Raw genomic sequence first — 20648 nt, forward strand, 5'->3', positions numbered from 1 at the left:
AGCCAGCCTGAGACAGACGAAGTAAATGACCTACGTCACAGAGTTGTTTTGGGAATTAATGGGTCTGATTGTCTAGGTTGTGAGTAAAGCTCCTTAAATTCATAAAAAGTCCTCATGTATTGATGATCAGTATTTATCAACAAACACCCTCAAATCCCATTTGGAAATAATTCGATTAAATATAAATATATAAAGAATTATCCATCCTACAGACTTGGCGTAGTTACTCCGACTTTCACAGCTCTGATGGGCACAGTACAGAGAAGGAAGGGGAAGGAGTTGGTCTTGCCTTGTTGGGTGTTTTGGAATAGTATTAAAGCCTGGATGTGTCTCAATCTAAGGGAGACAAAGAAGAAAGGAGAGAAACATTTAAAGCGATATTAAATATTTTGAAAACATCATCTAAAAACTCTGATAAATACTGATATAGTTCACTGATTACTTAAGAACAGTTCAAAGACCATTGTTGCTAAATGTTTCCTTTTTATAACTAAAGTCATGTATTAACGAGGAACATACAACGAGGATGCACTTGCTCTTTAATTGCCCATGTCCAGACTTGCCTTTTCTTTTATTGTTTTAAGTAATTGTTGGAAGATTGGGTTTTCAACTGATCCTTATTTACATATATTATTTTAATATAAAAACAGATATAAGGTAGAATAAATTAATATTTGGACTTTTCCATTTGGAGCCGGGAGTCATTCAAACATTTAAAAACCATTCATTTTAATTTGATTTGACAAACGGATTAAGGGCCTGTAAACATGATACTCTATGGACAAGTTCTGCCAACATTTTGCCTGCATTCTAGGAATTGGCAGTCGAGACAAATGGTGGTGACAGTTATCAAGTTTACTTAATGAAGCCAATTTTATGTGCAAAGTGTAAGTGGATTAAGTGTCTGAGAAAAGGAGGGGTAATAAGTGAATGATGAGGGTAAACCTAGGACGTTTTCTACCTTTTCTTCTGGGAACATTTCATGGAAAGAGACACAGTAGCATAAGTGAAGGAAAAGAATTTGTGGTATTAAAGTAAGAGAGAGAAATTCCACTTAGTGAGTTCAGCTTGGCCGACTAAGAAGGCATTTATCAAATTTATATCGCAAGAACAGAAGGAACTTATAGTTAATTGGGTACACTGTCATTGATAGAAAGTCTTTAAAAATGCTTTTCAGTTATTGTGGGCAACAAACTACCCCAAATCCAGTGACTTAAAACAATGCATTTATTATTGTTTCTGAGTTCACCAGTCAATCTATCTGGGCCTGGCTCTGTTGATCTTGGTGGGTGTCACTGATTCATCTGTAGTCAGTTGATGGATCAGCTCCGGGCTGACTAGTCAGTGGGTTTCGGCTAGGGGTTGGCTGTGGCAAAGTTGGTGACTTTCATCCTTTAATAGACTTGCCTGGGCTTGTTGTCAGAGTACAGCAGGGTTCTAAGAGAGTGGAAGCAAAAACAGTGTCTTAAGGCCTAGGGAAAGAACAAGCACACCATCACTTCCACTGCGTTCAGTTGTGCAAAGCAAGACACAAGACAAACTCAGATTCAAAGGAAAGGACAATAGGTGCCCCCTCTTGAATGAGGGAGCTTCAGAGTCACGTGGTAAAGGGCACAGATACAAAGAAGGGCGGAAAGTTGGGGATATTTTACCATCTACCTGCATCATTGGGTGAGGATCTTGGTCTCAGTTTTGGACCGTGGAAGCCAACAGGAACAGCCTAGGGATACAGGGGAAAAGCAGCTCCAGTAGAATAAACTAGAAGGTTTTGGTGCTAAAAGCAAAACATGGGCATGTTTAGGGCACAGACTCAGGCAGTAATTTAAAAAGGTGGGAAGGGGAAGATTAGAAATCTGTATCAAAGTGAATTTGAGAGTTTCAGTAACTTGACAAACCTTCACAGCTAGTGTGGCAAAGCTGAATTGCACTAAGGAGAAAATGAGCAGCCTCTTGAAAATTAATTTTACTAAATCCGTTTACAGACACACCAATTTCTGGAAAGCGGAAGGTTACGGGTTCTGATTATGTCCTTTTCGCACCTTATGTTAGAGAGTAGAAAGGACCCCTGCGACTTGATCACCTCTTCGAGCAGAGGGGCTCATTTTCAATAGGGTCAAACCCCATGAAGTCACAAGCTTTTATTTCTGTTCCCAACACCGGTCAGTCAGTCTGGTGAGGCTAAAAGCCAATCCTGCTAATATTTCAGAAACTGATAATATTGTGCCACTCCTAGCTCACCCTCTGGGGAAGCCTGCATTTCTTTCTAGTCTCTTCCTAATACTCGGTCTTAGAGGGCTGAGATGAGAGAGATGTCCAGAGTGAATTGGGGTACTCCTCTCCTCCCAAATTTGCTCGTTTTAATTCTTCTGAACATTTCATCTGAATGTGGACTTTAGAGGGACCCCTACTGACATTTCTTTGGGTGTATGTGTTGGAATTTTTTTTCTTGATACATTTCTCTTATGAAGGCTGAACTCCTTCTCTTTAATACTGATCAGTATTTCTCTGGCTTCTGATGTCTTTGACGGTGCCAGATGTTTCTCACATAACTTCTCATGCTTTGCTATAGTTAAAAGGGTGCAGGTTATATAGAAGGGAAGGAGTTTGCAGATGCTTTTTGAATAGCGAGTAGCACAATCACACATTTGAGAACACAAAAATCATGGGCTTAAACTATCCCCTGGAATCTAATATTTGTGTTGTTATCATGTGTTTGTACAAACTACAAAACGGGTAAGTTTATGAATTCGTCATACATTGGAATGGATATAAGGCAATATCATAAATGTATTTTCCTGAGGTCACAAATCATGATACTACACTAGATCAGGGGTCGTCAAACTTTTTCTGTAAAGGGCCAGGTGGTAAATATTTTAGCCTTCGCATGCAGTACTATCTCTGTGGCAACTACTCCAATGCTATTTTTATAAAAATAAGCAGCAGGCTGTATTTGGCCCACAGGGCCCTGCTCTGAATCACTGTCTTTCAAACTGCACGTTGAGGCCCATTAGTGGTCAATTTAGTGGAAAGTTACCAATATTGTTCATAAAATAAATTCAAACAAACTAGAATATCAGCATACATTCCGTATAGTAAAAGGGTATTTGTCTTATGAAACACGTATATGTTGCAATCAACATGTAAAATTCATTTCTTTTTGTAGGTTCCAGTCAACAAAAATTTGAAGGTTGCTGGTCTAGAGTGTTAGAACTGGAAGTCCAGCTTTTGATAGTATAAAGAATTTAACTTCATCCAAAGAGAGGTCTGGCCTTTCCCTACCTACCTCTGGGGGTGATCTCTAAGCCCTCTGAATGTCCTGCCTGATAAGAGTGTCTGTGTACCTGGGGACTTCGGGCCATGTCAGACAGTCTAACGGTGTGACTTATGGGGAATCTTTGAGTCATGTGGTATCAGCTTGATCTCTGGAGAGGCTGGAGACAGGCCAGCCATGGGGGCAGTTGATCATGGAGCCCCAACAAAGATTCTGCATATGAAGGCTTTGGTGAGTTTCCCTGCTTGGCAGTACCCAATGCATGTCACACACTGTTTCTGAGAGAGCAGTGTTGGCCATGATTCCACTGGGAGAAGACAATTGGAAATCTGGAACTTTCTTAGACTCTTTCCCATGCATCACTTTCCGTGGCTGATTTTACTCTGTCTCTTTAGCTGTAATGAACTGTAACTGTGAGTGTAACAGCTTTCAGTGAGTTCTGTGAGTTCTTCTAGCAAATTACTGACTCTAAGGGTGGTCTTGGGGACTCCTGAACTTGTAATTAGCATCAGAAGTGAGGGAGGTTTTGTGGACTGTGTCTTTCTAAATTCTCAGATGAGGAAACCATGGGCTAATGACATTTATAAAGGCTGTACAGCTAAGTAGTAGCAAGGCCACAGTGAGAGTATCAGCTCTGTAAGTCTCCTTTTTCAGAGGCTTCTTCCTATTCCTGTGTCATCCCTGCTAACAAATGCTAACATTTGTTGAGTTTTTCTGACTTTATGCTAAGGGCTTGCTACACATTAAGTCATTTAATCCTCACAAGGACCCTATAACATTTGTACTAGGATTAGCCCCATTTTACGGTGACAAAACTATGGCTTGGAGAGCTTAGGTACATTTCCCAGGGTCATACAGGTTTTTCGTTTTTTTGATTTTTTTTGCGGTACGCGAGCCTCTCACTGGTGTGGCCTCTCCCGTTGCGGAGCACAGGCTCCGGACGCGCAGGCTCAGCGGCCATGGCTCACGGGCCCAGCCGCTCCGCGGCATGTGGGATGCTCCCGGACCAGGGCACGAACCCGTGTCCCCTGCATCGGCAGGTGGACTCTCAACCCCTGCGCCACCAGGGAAGCCCCCTACAGGTTTTAAATGGTGAAGCCAGCACTCAAAGCCAGAGACTCTGATTCCACCTGAATCTCATTTTCTCATTGCTCAGTATTGTTTCCTTGGATGTTGTACATTCCGTTCTCTAGAGATGCTGATTTTATTTCACAAGAAACCACCTAGTTACCGGGTAGATATGTACATAACAAAGAACTGAATCATATACATCTTCAGTATTCAGTACATGGCTCCGTTAACCCTTAATAAACACAGGTTGATAATGAATGAGGATAAAAGATGTAGGGTCTTGGGTTAGAATCCCATATATCTTCCTGGTTTCCCACATTGTTGTTGACATACTGGTTTTCCTCCTCTCCCTTCTCCTCTTGTCTCTCTCTCTCTCTCTCTGTCATAACTTGCAATATACATAAGCATGTGCGAATGAGTTTTAGGAGTTAATCAACCTTCTAAAATTTAATGTAAAATGCTGTTGTATATGCTTCCCCCACCTCCTCCCCCCTTTGGTAAGACAATCTACTATTTTCATCTCAGAAGTGTCAATAAGGCAAAAAACAGGATTCTTTACCTTGAGAGGGAGGTTGCTTATATAATCCATATGAAAGTTCTGCCTTCAGTTTAGACCCTGTTACTGTTTCACTGCGTTGGAGGCTTGGAGCCCAGTCCCATGTGCCCTCTGCTGAGCCCTGCCTACCTTCCATTCTGCGGTAATCAAACGGACCCATCTTCTCAATTGTTTCCTTCCCGTGGCTTTCCCCATTATCACAATCACTCAGAGACTTCTCCTCCTTTCACCGGTTTTCCTTCATGGGCCGAGGGCTCCCCACTGCCATTTCCTGACCACCACCGGACTGCCTTCACTCACCCACGTTCGAAGTTCAAGCTGCTCTCTTTTGCCATCCTCTCTCCCTGCATGTAGTCACCTGCTAGCCTTGCTTCTTCCTTGATGACATCAGAGACCTTGCCTCCACCCTTCCCCCTAGTCTCCCGCCAACCTAAGATGATGAGGTGACTTTTGACACTCCCACCTTAGAATTTCTCAATCTCCTTAACCCCAGTGATTACAATACTAGTATTGCCCATGATACCCTTCCATTATACAGGCCTACTTTGTGCCATGCCATTTAAGGTATTCAAATACTAGTATTTTTGTTGGTATGTTACCAGTTTGGGATATTAATAATTTCTATCTTGAACTATGCCCAGAAAGTTTTAAAAATATGAACAAAATAACACTGTACTTTTTAATGCAAAATCAATCCATGGTGTTAAAAGTCAAGATTGTTGTTGCTGTTAGGGGCACGGCATGACTGAAAGGGGGACAGGAAGAAGGCTTCTGGAATGCTGGGTATAGGTTGAGGTCCCTAATTACACAATTGTTTTCACTTTGTGAAAATTTTTTGTGCTGTATACTCTTATGATATGTACTCTTTGCCATCACATAGCAAATATGTGATACCTTTTAAGCTATCTAAAAGGTATTGTTTTTGTCTTCATTCTAATTTCTCAGGTTACTAGTGAGTTGAGAATCTGATGTTTTAGTCGTTTGGGGTTCCCCAAAGACAGTTTGTCCCATGCTTCCTGAGGTCCATGAGAGGATCTTAAAAACATGCGGGGAGAGACACTAAGAAGGAGGAGTGTGGTAGGGGGATTGTAGGAGTTGAAGAGAGCAATGAAGGGTGGGAGGTCATTACCTTGTCTAACTCCCAGACTGTCTCTCAGGCTGATTACTGTTGCACTTCACTCTCCTCCTCTTCTTATTCTAAGCCTGCTGCATTGTCAGGGGCCAGACCTCTGGTGCTCTTAGATGATTTATTTAAACCAGGACTTTATTCCTCAGTCACGGAAGCCACAAGGTCAAAGAGACTTCAGGCCTGAACCCTGACCCTCTTTCAGGCGGAGCAGCATCTGGGGCAGAATGTACAATATAATGACAACCACGTGCTGCTTTGTGAAAAATTACCAACTGAAACATCAAAATTCCAGTATTGTTCTTTTGCTGCAGGATTGCAGTCACTACTTTGTTTCCTTCATCTTTTCTTTCACTTTATCTCTGCCAGCACTGGCTTATCTTAAAATTCTTTCCCCTTCAATCCCAAGCTTGTGAATTTTTCAGGCCTTCGTCTTTCTTTCTGTCCTTTATAGAAATACTGCTGTTCATCCACCTTCTCCTTTATAGTCCCTCTACTTTTCCCAATACTTTTTCCCCACATTTTGAACTTCTTTGCCTCTATCCAGCCGGGCCCAGGTAGTCACCCATTTTAAGCATCATACTTGTATTACTCTGAAATCAGATAATTTCATACTGTCCTTTAAGAGTTAGACAAAAATCACTCAGGCCCCGTGGGAAGTCGATCCCCACGTATGTGAATTCCTGAGGCTTACTTTCGCAAGTCACCTCTGGTTCTGCGTTCTACCCAATTATCCCTCCAGCTCCCTCACATTCCACTTTGGGCCAGTATTCTCTTCTCTGAGTCTTTTCTTCATTTCCCCAAAACTGTTCTCCCAGGGCATTTCTTTTTTTTTTTTTTTTTTGGTGGTACGCGGGTCTCTCCCGTTGCGGAGCACAGGCTCCGGACGCGCAGGCTCAGCGGCTATGGTTCACGGGCCCAGCCGCTCCGCGGCATGTGGGATCTTCCCGGACCGGGGCACGAACCCGTGTCCCCTGCATCGGCAGGCGGACTCTCAACCACTGCGCCACCAGGGAAGCCCTCCCAGGACATTTCTGTATGTAGCAAATATTATCCATGACTTGAGTGAAGAGGAGTTTATAAGATAAAAGAAGAAACAACCTCAAGTGAAGTATCAGGTATCTCTGGTACTGTCTTTCCACCATATTTCTCTCCAAGCCTTGCTATCCAGTTTCCGGGATGATGACGAGGTGTGGAGAAACCCTGACTAATTTTGGCAAAGCCCTTTGCTGCAGGGGGGTTCTTTTACTTCTCGCCTGGATTCTCCACTACATCGGTTGCCAACTTTCTGTCTTTTCTTCAAGAGTCCAGCCTTATTTCAACCGGCCATCTTGCTGGCAAATGTCCTACCATTTTATTCAGTAGGAGAGTTTGAGAACAGCAGATGTACACTCCCCTACTTTTTCTCCTTTCTACATGAGAATGTGTCAAATTCATCTTTCTTGATCCCTCGCTTTTCTGATGGAGAAGCAAATATTTTCCTTTTTTTGCTAAGCCTATCTTCTTGAGCTCTGTTATCCCTGGATCTCCTAGGACCTAAGTCTATAAAGTATGCCATATCTTAGATTTTTTTCTCTCCCCTGATTGGTTTCTTCTTTTCTGCCTAAAAGTGTGACTTGGATTCTCTACCCAAATTGATTAACAACAATCATAATGGTAAAACTTCACTAAAAGGAGAAACTTGCCCTTGTTCTGCTTCCTGTCAGAGCAAGACTCTCCATGCTTTTATTCAATTTCCCACGTTTTAGAGCATTGCCTGTATCATTGCCTGACTCCATTCCTTACTAATTACTCATTCTTTGAGTAATCTTCGAAATCTTGCAATTTCACTTCCATTCTCACTAACCACTTTCTCCACATGACTTTCTTTTTTTTGAAATCTGTTTCTGTTTAATGAAAATAAGTGCAACTTGTGAAAAGTGAAAGAAAAACTACTTTGATAAGCCCAAAGTCTTCTCTTCCATACACATGTTCTGAAAATTCAAGATGAAACAACTTCCCTATGTCGAATCAAAACTGCCAGGCATTGAACCTTCTCTGGGCACTAGACAAATCTTATGCTTTCTCAATTCAAATCAGAAGAAAGGTGTAAAATCAGCTCCTATCCTCCAGGCTCACCTGTGACTTTTACTCTAGGTAGACCATAATGAATCACATGTTTAACTGGATACCTGAAATGTTGCATAGAAGGTCATTCCTTTCCAATTCACTTTTTTTTTTAACAGGTACTTGTTGGTTATCTTTTTTTTTTAAACATCTTTATTGGAGTATAATTGCTTTACAATGGTGTGTTAGTTTCTGCTTTATAACAAAGTGAATCAGCTGTACATATACATATATCCCCATATCTCCTCCCTCTTGTGTCTCCCTCCCACCCTCTCTATCCCACCCCTCTAGGTGGTCACAAAGCACTGAGCTGATCTCCCTGTGCTTTGTGGCTGCTTCCCACTAGCTAGCTATTTTACATTTGGTAGTATATATTAGTCCATGCCACTCTCACTTCGTCCCAGCTTACCCTCCCCCCTCCCCATGTCCTCAAGTCCATTCTCTATGTCTACATCTTTATTCCTGTCCTGCCCCTAGGTTCTTCATAACCATTGTTTCTTTTTTTTTTTTAGATTCAATATATATGTGTTAGCATACGGTATTTGTTTTTCTCTTTCTGACTTACTTCACTCTGTATGACAGACTCTAGGTCCATCCACCTTACTACAAATAACTCAATTTCGTTTCTTTTTATGGCTGAGTAATATTCCATTGTATATATATGTGCCACATCTTCTTTATCCATTCATCTGTTGATGGACACTTAGGTTGCTTCCATGTCCTGGCTATTGTAAATAGAGCTGCAATGAACATTGTGGTACATGACTCTTTTTGAATTATGGTTTTCTCAGGGTATATGCCCAGTAATGGGATTGCTGGGTCATATGGTAGTTCTATTTGTAGTTTTTTAAGGAACCTCCATACTGTTCTCCATAGTGGCTGTATCAATTTACATTCCCACCAAAAGTGCAAGAGGGTTCTCTTTTCTCCACACCCTCTCCAGCATTTATTGTTTGTAGATTTTTTGATGATGGCCATTCTGACTGGTGTGAGGTGATACCTCATTGTAGTTTTGATGTGCATTTCTCTAATGATTAGTGATGTTGAGCATTCTTTCATGTGTGTGCTGGCAATCTGTATGTCTTCTTTGGAGAAATGTCTATTTAGGTCTTCTGCCCATTTTTGGATTGGGTTGTTTGTTTTTTTGATATTGAGCTGCATGAGCTGCTTGTATCTCTACATGACTTCCCAACTGCCAAATCCAGGGCATTTAAATTCTCATCCCTTGTGACCTTCTCTATCATTGGAATCTGCTTTACACTCAAAGTCCTTTCCTCCTTTGATCTTGAAATCTCACCCGTCATGCTCCTCCAGCTGCCTCTGCCTCTTGGAGCTTTTCCAGCTTCTTTATTAGCAACTCTTTCCGGGCTCTTATACACAGACATGCCATGACCCCTGCCTTTCACACTTCTCTCTCTACACCTCTTCATGAGGAATCTCACTAGTGATCCAATAATACACTTCCTTTTTCAAAAGCCTTCAATGGCCCTATATGATCTGCTGATAGAAGTAGAAACTACTCAGCTTGGCTTCAAAGTTCCACACCACACATTTTGAATCCACCATGTTATATTTTCCTCCCATTGTTTTTCTGTATATACCTATCCAGGGGACCGCTGGCTGATAGCTAAGTAAGCCTTAAGCTTTTCTGTCTCCCAGTCATTACATATGCCATTTACTCTGTCTGAAACCCTGTATTCCCTCCCTATCTCTCCCCTGTCCAGATAGCCCCAAGGCTAGAATGCAGGCTGAGCAAGGGTTCAGCCTGGGTTATTAAAATAAGAAACTTGCTTAACAACTAGCCTTTCTTAATATATTATTCTTAAAGAACAAGTTAGCTTTTTCTCTCTCTAATCTCTTAAATAACTCTCCACTTTCAGAAGAGAAAAAATGTAAATTCTGTTCTATTTTTGGAAGATATTAGAAAGGAAGTCTATTCTTCTATGGATTAAGAATTTGAATAGAAAAAAATAGCATTTTTTAGGTAAGAAAGGTAAAATAACGTTAGAATGATGTTCCTCCTGTTTTTGTTTCATTTTGTTTTCTAACTATTTAAATTGCACATTTTGCTGTGTGCCAGAGCATTGAACTCTGTATTACAGGGGAGGCCATGGGTGGTATACAGTTCATGACTATGTCAGGGACAGCATGATCATACTGTTGGCTGGTTTGGCTTAGACAGTAGGAAACATCTGGTAGTTTCCTGATATTTATCAAGACAGAACTGTGTTTCCTTTAAAAACAGCTTCACATGAACAATGTACTACATAATAGCAGAGGAATTTTATAACACAAGTATAGAAAACAAGAATGCAACTATTAAGTATAGAGCTTAGTTTCAACAGTGCTAACCAAAAAGTTAACTATACTCAAGAAATACATCAATATTTATATTCTTAGTAACATATCTTTACTAAAATGATGGACCTTCTGATTTTCTTTTCTATAGCTAACTTCTACCTCCAGTTAAATTGAGACATTGAAGCAAATGAACAGGACTGTGCTGTCCCAACCATACCCTGCCTTCTTCCCAGGGCCCCTGACCAATATTTACATGATAGGGGCTGGCACTATAGAAGGTGTTTTGTCATGGTGCTTCCACCAGCCCTTCCTCATCTGCAGAGACCTCTCGCTACACAGAGATGCTGCTGCTCTCCTCCCTCTCTGCCATTCTCTCTTGCTTCATCCCACTGTAAAGAGTACCTTTTGAAAGCTTTTTGATCCAGAATAGTATTCTTTCTACTGAAGAGAATATCAGACAACCAGTCTTGGATAGTGGTGCAAATTTTGGTTGTATGTATATTTTTTAAATGTAAAGTTCAAATGTGTTACAAGCCAATTCCAGATGAATTTGGGAGGAAGAAACAGACTTGAAATCTGAAACAGTTTAGAAAAATGAATGAGGTCTGGTATTTCTGCTTGAATTCTGCAGCTTTCAAAACCTGGGTTCCAAAGTCTACATCTTTCAGCTAAGGAATCTTCAAGTGGATGACTTTGCCTAACATTTCTACTTTCCTATAAACCTGTGATGAATATCTAAATGCTGTCTTGCTTCTGATCTGTACATCAGAAGATTAGACTAAATAACTAATAGTTATGGTTCCAGAGTTAGCAAATATATCAACCCTCTATGCTTGGCCCAAAGTAGACATTGCTAATCAATCACAGGGCACTCTCCTACTGAGCTAGAACAGGTTTCATAATCCTTTCCAATAGCACTGCAGGTTTACTAATCAATTGGAATTGACGTGACAGATTAAACCTATTTGCCTTCCCAGGGTCAGACTTTTCTAAACATAACAGATACAACAATCGTTTGGGCAAAACTCATTAATCACTTTTCAAAAGAAATGTTAAAAAACTATCTTGGCAGCCCCTCTTTTCTGTTTTGTACGTGGCCATTTTAGGAGATGAATAACTGCAGGTGATCTGATTCCTCCCTTATCTTTCTTTTCCAACAGTGCCCTAAAACTTTATCTCATCCAGACTCCTGAGTACCTCATTCTCAGGTCCTCACAACTGAGCTATTTTTGCCAAAACCTCTCCAATAATTGCCCCTCCACACTGTATAAATGTGCTGTCAGGTTTTCCTTAGCCTAAAGTAAGCAAGCAAAAACATAAACTTTTCACCGGTTTGACTCTCTCCTTAGACTAGTATCTTGTAACTTTTTTCTTCCTTTAACCACAACATTCTTCAAAGACCGAGCTGCTTTCATCAATCTCTTCCTAATCCCTTGCAAGGGAATTTGCGATGTCCTTTCCTCTCCCTGTGGCTCCTCAGAAGCATTCTTGACGTGCTTCCTTTCCTTGGCTTCTCTGGCCCTGCACAAATTACATTCATCTTTGCTTGTCGTTTGTTTGTTTGTTTCCTTCCTTAACATTTTATATACCTCCCAAGATTTTAGCCTTGACTTTCTTCTCTTCCATTTCTCTACTTATGCTTCTCTTTGGAAAAGTCAGCTGTGAAATTTTCAGCTCCCGTCTCTTGGAGTGTGACTTTTAAATTAATAAGAACACCCCAGGCCTCTTTCCAAGATGCTAGATCCGTGTTTTCAAATCGCCTTCTAAGCGTTAAATAGTGACTCCCTTTTTGTGATTACCTTCAACCTTCAAGAGAGTTTTCAGCCTGAATTTTCATCTGCTGCATGTTCCATGTATCACATTTTGTTGCTGTCTTTCAGTATGTTTTCTGGGCCCATTCTTCCAGTTGTCATTGTCAGCTTTTTTTTTTTAAATAAATAAATTTATTTATTTACTTATTTATTTATTTTTGGCTGTGTTGGGTCTTCGTTGCTGTGCACGTGTTTTCTTTAGTTGCGGTGAGCGGGGGCTACTCTTCGTTGCAGTGCGCGGGCTTCTCATTGTCGTGGCTTCTCTTGTTGTGGAGCACAGGCTCTGGGCGCAAGGGCTTCAGTAGTTGTGGCACATGGGCTCAGTAGTTGTGGCTTGCAGGCTCTAGAGTGCAGGCTCAGTAGTTGTGGCGCATGGGCTTAGTTGCTCCACAGCATGTGGGATCTTCCTGGGCCAGAGCTCGAACCCGTGTCCCCTGGATTGACAGGCAGATTCTTAGCCACTGCACCACCAGGGAAGCCCTGTCATTGTCATCTTGATTGAGGCCTTTATCACCCCAAAACAGGAAACCTAAAATAGTTATATCCCAATTTCATGTTCCAGCTTCTACAGTCTCTTTCCCTAAAGCCACCCTGCATAAGGCCCTGAGGTTTGTCATCTTAACCACTGTTTTGATACCATATGACCCTCACTGAAAACCATCATAGGAATACTCTTATCTTTTGAGTGGGGACTGGGCTCCTTATCTGACAGCCCAGTGCCTCTGTGACCCTATTTTTAAAGCTTGTGCTCATGTCAAGCAGGTTACTTACCAATTTCAAAATTCACCTTGATCTTTTCTTATGAATTTATGCCTTTGTTTTGCCATTTTCAGTATCTGGAATAATTTCCTCTACTTCTGTATTCCACCTGGTAAAATTCTCCTCAACCTTTAACACCCAAGTTAACCTCCATATTCAACTTGAAGTAGAGGTGTAGTTGAGTCTAGGTGGGATGCTGACCAAGAAAAAATAAGGAGGCAGTTGGGAGATATCTTAGGAGGTACGTGAGATTTACGTCCAATCTAGACATATGGATGGTAACTAAACCATGGAATTGCTTAGGGGGAAGCGTGAAAGCAGAAAAGAGCCTAGGTTTGGTCCGGAGGAAAGCCAAGAATTACTTCCAGGGTAGAAGAGAAAGAGCGTGTAAAGGACACCAAGAAGCTATGGCCAAACATAGGGGAAAAGCCAGGAGAATGTGCTATAACACATCAAGAGAAGAAAGTGTCTTAAGAAGGAGATATATTCAACATCGTCAGATGCTACTGAGAAATCAAATAAGATGAAAACCTAAAAGAAAAATTCCATTTAGTAACATGGAGGTCACTAGGGACCTTGATGAAAGCTGTTTGGTGGAAGTGGTGGTCGTTCAAGCCAAATTAGAGTGCTGACTGGTGATGATGAAATGAGAATTGGAAACAGCAAAATATGCACAATGTTGTTGACAAGCCTGTTGTAGCTGAAGGGGAATGAGTGATGAGGTAAGAGTTTTAGTTTTTTTCTCTGAGCGAGGCTTGAGAGAGCTTAAAAGCAATTGAAAATATTCAGGCTTAAGGCAAAATTAGAAACTATTGCAGAGAAAAAAATTTTTGATTGTGTAAAGTTCCTGGGAAGGTGGGAGAGGGTAGCCTCTCAGTCACAGCTGGGAGATTTTGAATTTTACAGGGAGGACGACCATCTCCTCTCTTGCCAAAAGAGAGGGTGGAGATGGGTGAAGAGAGAAGGGATGTTTGGTGATTTAGAGATGGAGGAGATGTTACCTGGTGGCACCTACTTTCCCTCTGAGAGACTAGGTAATATGAACTACTGACACCAAGGACAATGTGGAAAGTAGCAGGGATGGAAGCTCCAGGAAAATGGAAAAGGTTTAAAACAGTCACTGCTGAGTAATGTGACTGCAGAATTATATGGGGGAAAAAAGAAGTTATTGGAATGCCAACAATGAATATAAGCAAGTAGAGAATCAATAAGTGGGTTTATCCAAGACTGGTATTTTGCAAGACCCATGAGAGCAAAATATAAGGACATAAATATATTATTGAAATGTTGCATAATGGAATATCTCCATTCTAGTTAAGAGGAAAACAAAGAGAAGCAGAAGGCTAGTATATTTTTTAAAAAGGAGTTGCAAATGGATTGCTGGTCCTGAGGAGAGGCAAGAAGGGTCTCAGATGTCTTATCTGATTACCCAGCTAGAAGCTCTCTTCAAGCAACCCCACTTAATCACAGTTGTTAATAGGCTAAACATAAGTGGAAAGAATAACGTCGTCCACCATGTACCACCATATTTCAGTATGGTGTCCTAGCTTCCTGATGTGTGCTGAGAGCACAGTAGACATAGCCACGCACTTGACCTTGCTCATGATAGGTGCTCAGTAAATATTTGTTGAATGAGTGAATAAAGGAAGCAAGGAAGGAAAGGAGAGAAAGTAAGGACAATGTACTTTAGTTTGGCTTTGAGTCACAGGTTATTTTGTCAGCACACATCTTACTGATGCCACTTCCTTTTCTTGCTACTTTAAGAGTTAGTGGAAGGTATTTTAGTCTTTTACTGATCAGAAGATTGAAGCATTAGATTGAATCACTCAAACTAGCAAAGCAAATGTTTTATTTGTTCATTAAACATACTTGGGTGATTTCTTAGTCTTCACAACATGAGGCAGAAAGTTGTGAAATTTTCCGGTAATTACCATTCTATCTAGAGAGCAAGTCTGGGAATGAGTCATCAGCCTGTCTGGACAGCATCAGACCATTATTTACGTGCATAGACCCTGTGGCTATGCCTGCAGCTGACTCTGAATGGTAACTGCTTTTCCACTTCTTTTTAGTTTCCTTCTTTAAGAAGAAAACAATTGGACGTAACAGGAAAGAACTACATTGAACATCACCATTAAGAGAATGTCTTTTTGACTTTGTTGCTGGTGACATGAATGCTCTTCTTATTAGACTAATAATTAGCTATCTGCTAAAATATGAATTTTCATTTTTACCTCTGAATCCGTAAAGAATACAAGTAAATCTGGTTTACTTCCTTTATATATTTTATTATGATTGTACTGATATCTTTCAGTCCAGCCTGTCTATCTTAAATTTATTTACCCTTTTTTGTATTAAGGATATTTCATGTAGTGTCAAAGTGGTTAGTGAAAAGTTTAAAATTTCTTAAAAATAAACAACTGTAAACTAGATTGTGCATGCTATTTCTTTTTTTAAAATTTTATTTATTTATTTTTGGCTGCATTGGGTCTTCGTTGCTGCTCACGGGCTTTCTCTAGTTGCGGTGAGCAGGGGCTACTCTTAGTTGCGGTGCGTGGGCTTCTCATTTTGGTAGTTTATCTTGTTGCGGAGCACGGGCTCTCGGCGTGCAGGCTTCAGTAGTTGTGGCACGTGGGCTCAGTAGTTGTGGCGCACGGGCTTAGTCGCTCCACGGCATGTGGTATCTTCCCGGACCAGGGCTCAAACCCGTGTCCCCTGCATCGGCAGGTGGATTCTTAACCACAGTGCCACCAGGGAAGTCCTGTAGTGCTATGTCAATGACAGTTCAGAGTCAATATCTGTTGTTTTATTACTGAATTAAATGAATTTATCACTTGCCCAGATAATGTCTGACCATTAAAGTAGCAGATCTATTTTACGGAACATATCAAAGTTTGTGTACATAATGCCTAATGGACTAATTGAGGTTAAAAATATTATGTCCTAGGGGTAGAACTTTGCTCTCTCCCCCCATCCCATTACTAATTCTTCATCATAAGAATCATCATCATCAGGGACCTCAAGGCTACTGCCGTCACCAGCAGGTGATGTTGATTGCCGTCTTTTATAAAGGCCTCATGACAAAAGTGATGTCATATACAACCCCTCAAAAGGACAAATTCTCCCCAGTGCTTTTTTGCTGTCAACTAATTATCAGGAGGTTTCCAGAGTTCTAAAGAAGAGTTAGTGTGCTGTGCTATAAAGGGAATGAGGAAAAGATTTGGAGTCAGAGTGGTTTAGATTCAAATCCTGGATGTACTCTGTATTTGCTTGATTTTGAGACGACTATTTTGGCTTCTTTAATCTCAGTCTCCTCATTTGTAAATCAGGGATAAGAATAGCTACATGATATGGTTCGTTCATTCATCTGTTTCTTAGGTATCTATTCTATGCCCTGGGAACCAGGTAAATAGTTGGTGGCTTTGTGAAACCTATGATTTAATAAAGACTTTAAGCAAATGATTTCAATTTGAGTGGCAGTACATGAGTTGTTGAAGAGCTAGAAGTCTGGAGTCAGTCTACCTGGGTTCAAAACTTTACCACTTACTAGCTACGGCACTTTAAATTGCCTAATCTCATGTTGACTCAGTCTGCTTATCCATAAAATGGGGGTAATATTAGTATCATATCACAGGGCTGTAGTGAGGATATAAATTATTACGGATAAAGGTGGGTTTCTTTTTCCTTCTGATGAGAGAACTGAAGTTCAGTGAATGTGAAATAGGAGTTAGGAGTAATTCATAACTCTTAAGATAACTTCTTAAGAAAGAAAACCTCTTACCTTTCCGGCACCTAAAGAGAAGCAGAGAGATATTGCACTTCTTTAAATTGGTTTTTGATTTTTAATGTCTGTATTGGGAAACATTATGGGACACTAAGGTCCAGTTGGAACTACTGTGCCACCACCAAATGCATGTGCTTTAGTGATATCTGATGCTGCAAGTAAAGTCCCAGCTGCATTCAGGTGGACACATAAACTAGGAAAAGATGAAAGGGACCCTGACGTGCAGAACACATAAAATACATACAGGCTCACCCTCTCTCAGAAACGCACATAGTCACACCATCAGAAACTTGGTATTTTTGCTGTAAAGCTTTTCAGTCAGTGAAAATAGGAAGGCATTATCCATTCTTTAGAAAGGAAGAAAAGAGTAATAATGTTTAAAAATAATTTTATGACCAAAAAAATCTCTCTTTTCCTGTACTAAAGTGTTTAGAACATGATTAAATTTCACAACCAAATATAATGAGAATTTTTAAAAATGTAGGGATCCAAGAACAACAACAAAAAAAGAACATCTACTGAACATCTAATTTTTGGCAGGATAAAAGTTAATATTATATCATAAATTTTCACAACATGTAGTTACTTGTAGCATTTCTGGCAAGGCAAAATAGAGACCTGTGTAATTATTTATTTTTGTAAACTCTTTTGTAGTGCTTACTTTGTACCAAGCACTGTTCCAGAAGCTTTATGACTAATGTTCCACAATTGAGTAGGAAGTTAGCATTGGTTTTTTGTAGACTCCTTTGATTAAATTTATGATTTCTCTTCTACTCCTACTTTGATGGGAAATCCTTAACATTAATGGGTATAAATTTTTGTCAAATGCTCTGTCTGCATCTATTAAATGGATCATATAACATTTCTCTTTCATTTTGTTAATATGCACGGTTGATTTTCTATTGTCAATCCAACTTAGCATTCCTGGGATAAATCTCATTGGTCATGATGTATTATCTTTTTTATATATTGTTAGATTAGATTATCTAATATTTTGCTAACATTTTGAATATATGAGTTCATGAGGGATATTGGTCTATAGTTTTCTTCTCCTATAGTGTCTCTCTCAGGTTGGTATCAGGCTTAGGCTGGTCTCCTGAAATGAGTTCAAAACTCTTCCACTTTCCTTTGTTTTCTGAAAATGTCCATGTTGCATTGCTATTATTTCATTCTAGATATTTAATGGAATTAACGAGTGGAGATAGCTGAACCCTATGTTGTCTTTATTTACGGTAGTGAATTCAATTTTTTTAGTATAGTGGTTCTTAAGTTTTAGCATGTACCACAATCACCTGGCAGGCTTGTTAAACCCCAAATTGCTGAGCCCCCTTCCAAGATTCTGTGGGTATAGTGTGAGGCCCAAAATTTGCATTTCCCATAAGTTCCCTGGAGCTACTGCTGCTGCTAATCTTCCAAGCACACTTTGAGAACCACTGCTTGAATAATGAGAGGGCTATCGATCCTATTCTGCTGCTGGCCGATAGGAATGGTTAAAGTCCCAGTCTGATCATTTAACATCTGTTCCACGCCTGGGTTTTCATCTGTTGACTGTTGATTCTTGACAATGTGTTTTCTTGCTTTTTCATGCATAGTGTCATATTTTTTTATTGAATGCTGGTCATTGTGCGTAAAAGACGTAGTGTGGGGTATGGAGTGTTGGAGAATTTTGGTCAGTTCTCCTCACCCTTAGACACAAAAGGTCTTAAGTTTCCTGCATCTCGTTGTGGGTCCCTCTCAGCTCTCCTGCCCCTCCCTCTGGGGTAGACCATCACTGCCTCATATTTGATGCAAGGCCCAGACTGCAGGAGGCTTTTTCCTGGCCCTCCTGCTCTACTCTCTGACTTAACCCTGCTTCCCAGTGGAGAGGGTGAGGGTTGTCTCTCTCAGTCCTGCTTTACGCCCTTAATGAGGCTTTGCGTTGGCCGCGGTGGTGACTTGTGGGACCTAACATGCCTGGCTGCGTTCACAGGATGGATCTCAGGCAATACGATGGCGTGAATTTTTGCGTATAATATATGCATATATAGGATTATTTTTAAATGCTTGAGATATTGGGAAACTACACTCATTTGACAAGAACACCTCCCTTATGGGAAGAATAGGAAAGGGGAAAGGAGTTGTGTCTAGAATTGAGACACTTAAACCAGGGAGGGACTGGCTGGCTTCAGTGGGTTATAGGAGCCTGACATCAGTGCTATCCAAATGAAGCAAACACGAAAATCTCATTTAAGAGAGAAATAGAAAATTGGATAGAGATGGGAGGGGCAAGATCTTGGGGGACAGTGTGCCTTTAAAAGGCATAGGGCTGTTGGACCACGTAAAACTTTTTGGTTTTTTAATTTATTACGTGTGAGTCATGGCCAGATTCTCGGACACAAAGCAGCACTCACTGGAGATGTCACAGATAGTGTTGTGATTGAATGGATTCAGGAGCTCTGAACTAACAACAGGGGCATTGCACATCTCTGCAAGGCCCTGCCAACTGTAACAGTGTATAACATGGTGTTCTTGATCAAAACTGCTTCAACAGGTTAAAAAATGCCTCACATTTGCTCACAAATTATAATTCTTATAACAGTCCTATAAAGTAGGAGTTACTAGTCACGTTTTACACATTAAAACAAACACATTACCAGCAAAGGAAACTCTAAATAAAACAAAAAGACAACACTCAGAATGGGAGAAAATATTTGCAAACAAATCAACAGACAAAGGCTTAATCTTCAAAATATATAAACAGCTTGTGCAGCTCAATATTAAAAAAAAAACAACCCAATCAAAAAATGGGCAGAAGACCTAAATAGACATTTCTCCAAAGAAGACATACAGATGGCCAAGAAACACATGAAAAGCTGCTCAACATCACTAATTATTAGAGAAATGCAAATCAAAACTACAGTGAGGCATCACCTCACACCAGTCAGAATGGGCATCATCAGAAAATCTACAAACAACAAATGCTGGAGAGGGTGTGGAGAAAAGGGAACCCTCTTGCACTGTTGGTGGGAATGTAAATTGATAACAGCCACTATGGAGAACAGTATGGAGGTTCCTTAAAGAACTAAAAATAGAATTACCATATGACCCAGCAATCCCACTACTGGGCATACACCCAGAGAAAACCATAATTCAAAAAGACACATGCACCCCAGTGTTCACTGCAGCACTGTTTACAATAGCCAGGTCATGGAAGCAACCTAAATGCCCATCGACAGACGAATGGATAAAGAAGATGTGGTACATATATACAATGGAATATTACTCAGCCATAAAAAGGAACAAAACTGGGTCCTTTGTAGAGACGTGGATGGACCTAGAGACTGTCATACAGAGTGAAGTAAGTCAGAAGAGAAAAACAAATATCGTATATTAACGCATATATGTGGAATCTAGAAAAGTGGTACAGATGAACCAGTTTGCAAGGCAGAAATAGAGACACAGATGTAGAGAACAAATGTATGGACACCAAGAGGGGAAAGTGGGGAGGGGAGGTGGTGGGATGAATTGAGGACTGGGATTGACATGTATAAACTAATATGTATAAAACAGATAACTAATAACCTGCTATATAAAAAATAAAATAAAAAAATTCAATAAAACAAAACAAAATAAAACAAAAACACATTACAACCAAAATGGAGGGTCTTCAGTATACATACCATATCCAAGCACAAATATCCAGTGTAAGACCAAAAAAACCTTTATAGCAAAAGACTTTATAGCAAGATGAGTTAGCTTAACTCTTATGTTTTTTCTCCTTTGCCACCATTGTTTCTTTGCAGGCTTCAGATGTCCTAGATTGGACACTTCCACTTTATACTAATATCATTCATCTTTATAGTTTTGCATTGCCTTTGCTTATTATT

The 20648-nt window shown here is 40.3% G+C and overlaps 1 long non-coding RNA gene across 1 annotated transcript; it reads right to left on the minus strand.

Moving 5' to 3' along the window:
* Window positions 1-685: 685 nt before the first annotated feature.
* On the minus strand, window positions 686-6862 carry LOC125965486 (uncharacterized). The gene is made up of 3 exons (XR_007479395.1): window positions 5028-6862; window positions 1660-1720; window positions 686-1437 (listed from the first exon to the last, which is right to left on the minus strand). It is a non-coding gene; the product is annotated as an uncharacterized LOC125965486 (long non-coding RNA).
* Between the last annotated feature and the right edge of the window lie 13786 nt (window positions 6863-20648).

The sequence above is a fragment of the Orcinus orca genome, chromosome 9 (genome assembly GCF_937001465.1).
Source record: "Orcinus orca chromosome 9, mOrcOrc1.1, whole genome shotgun sequence".
Taxonomy (NCBI): domain Eukaryota; kingdom Metazoa; phylum Chordata; class Mammalia; order Artiodactyla; family Delphinidae; genus Orcinus; species Orcinus orca.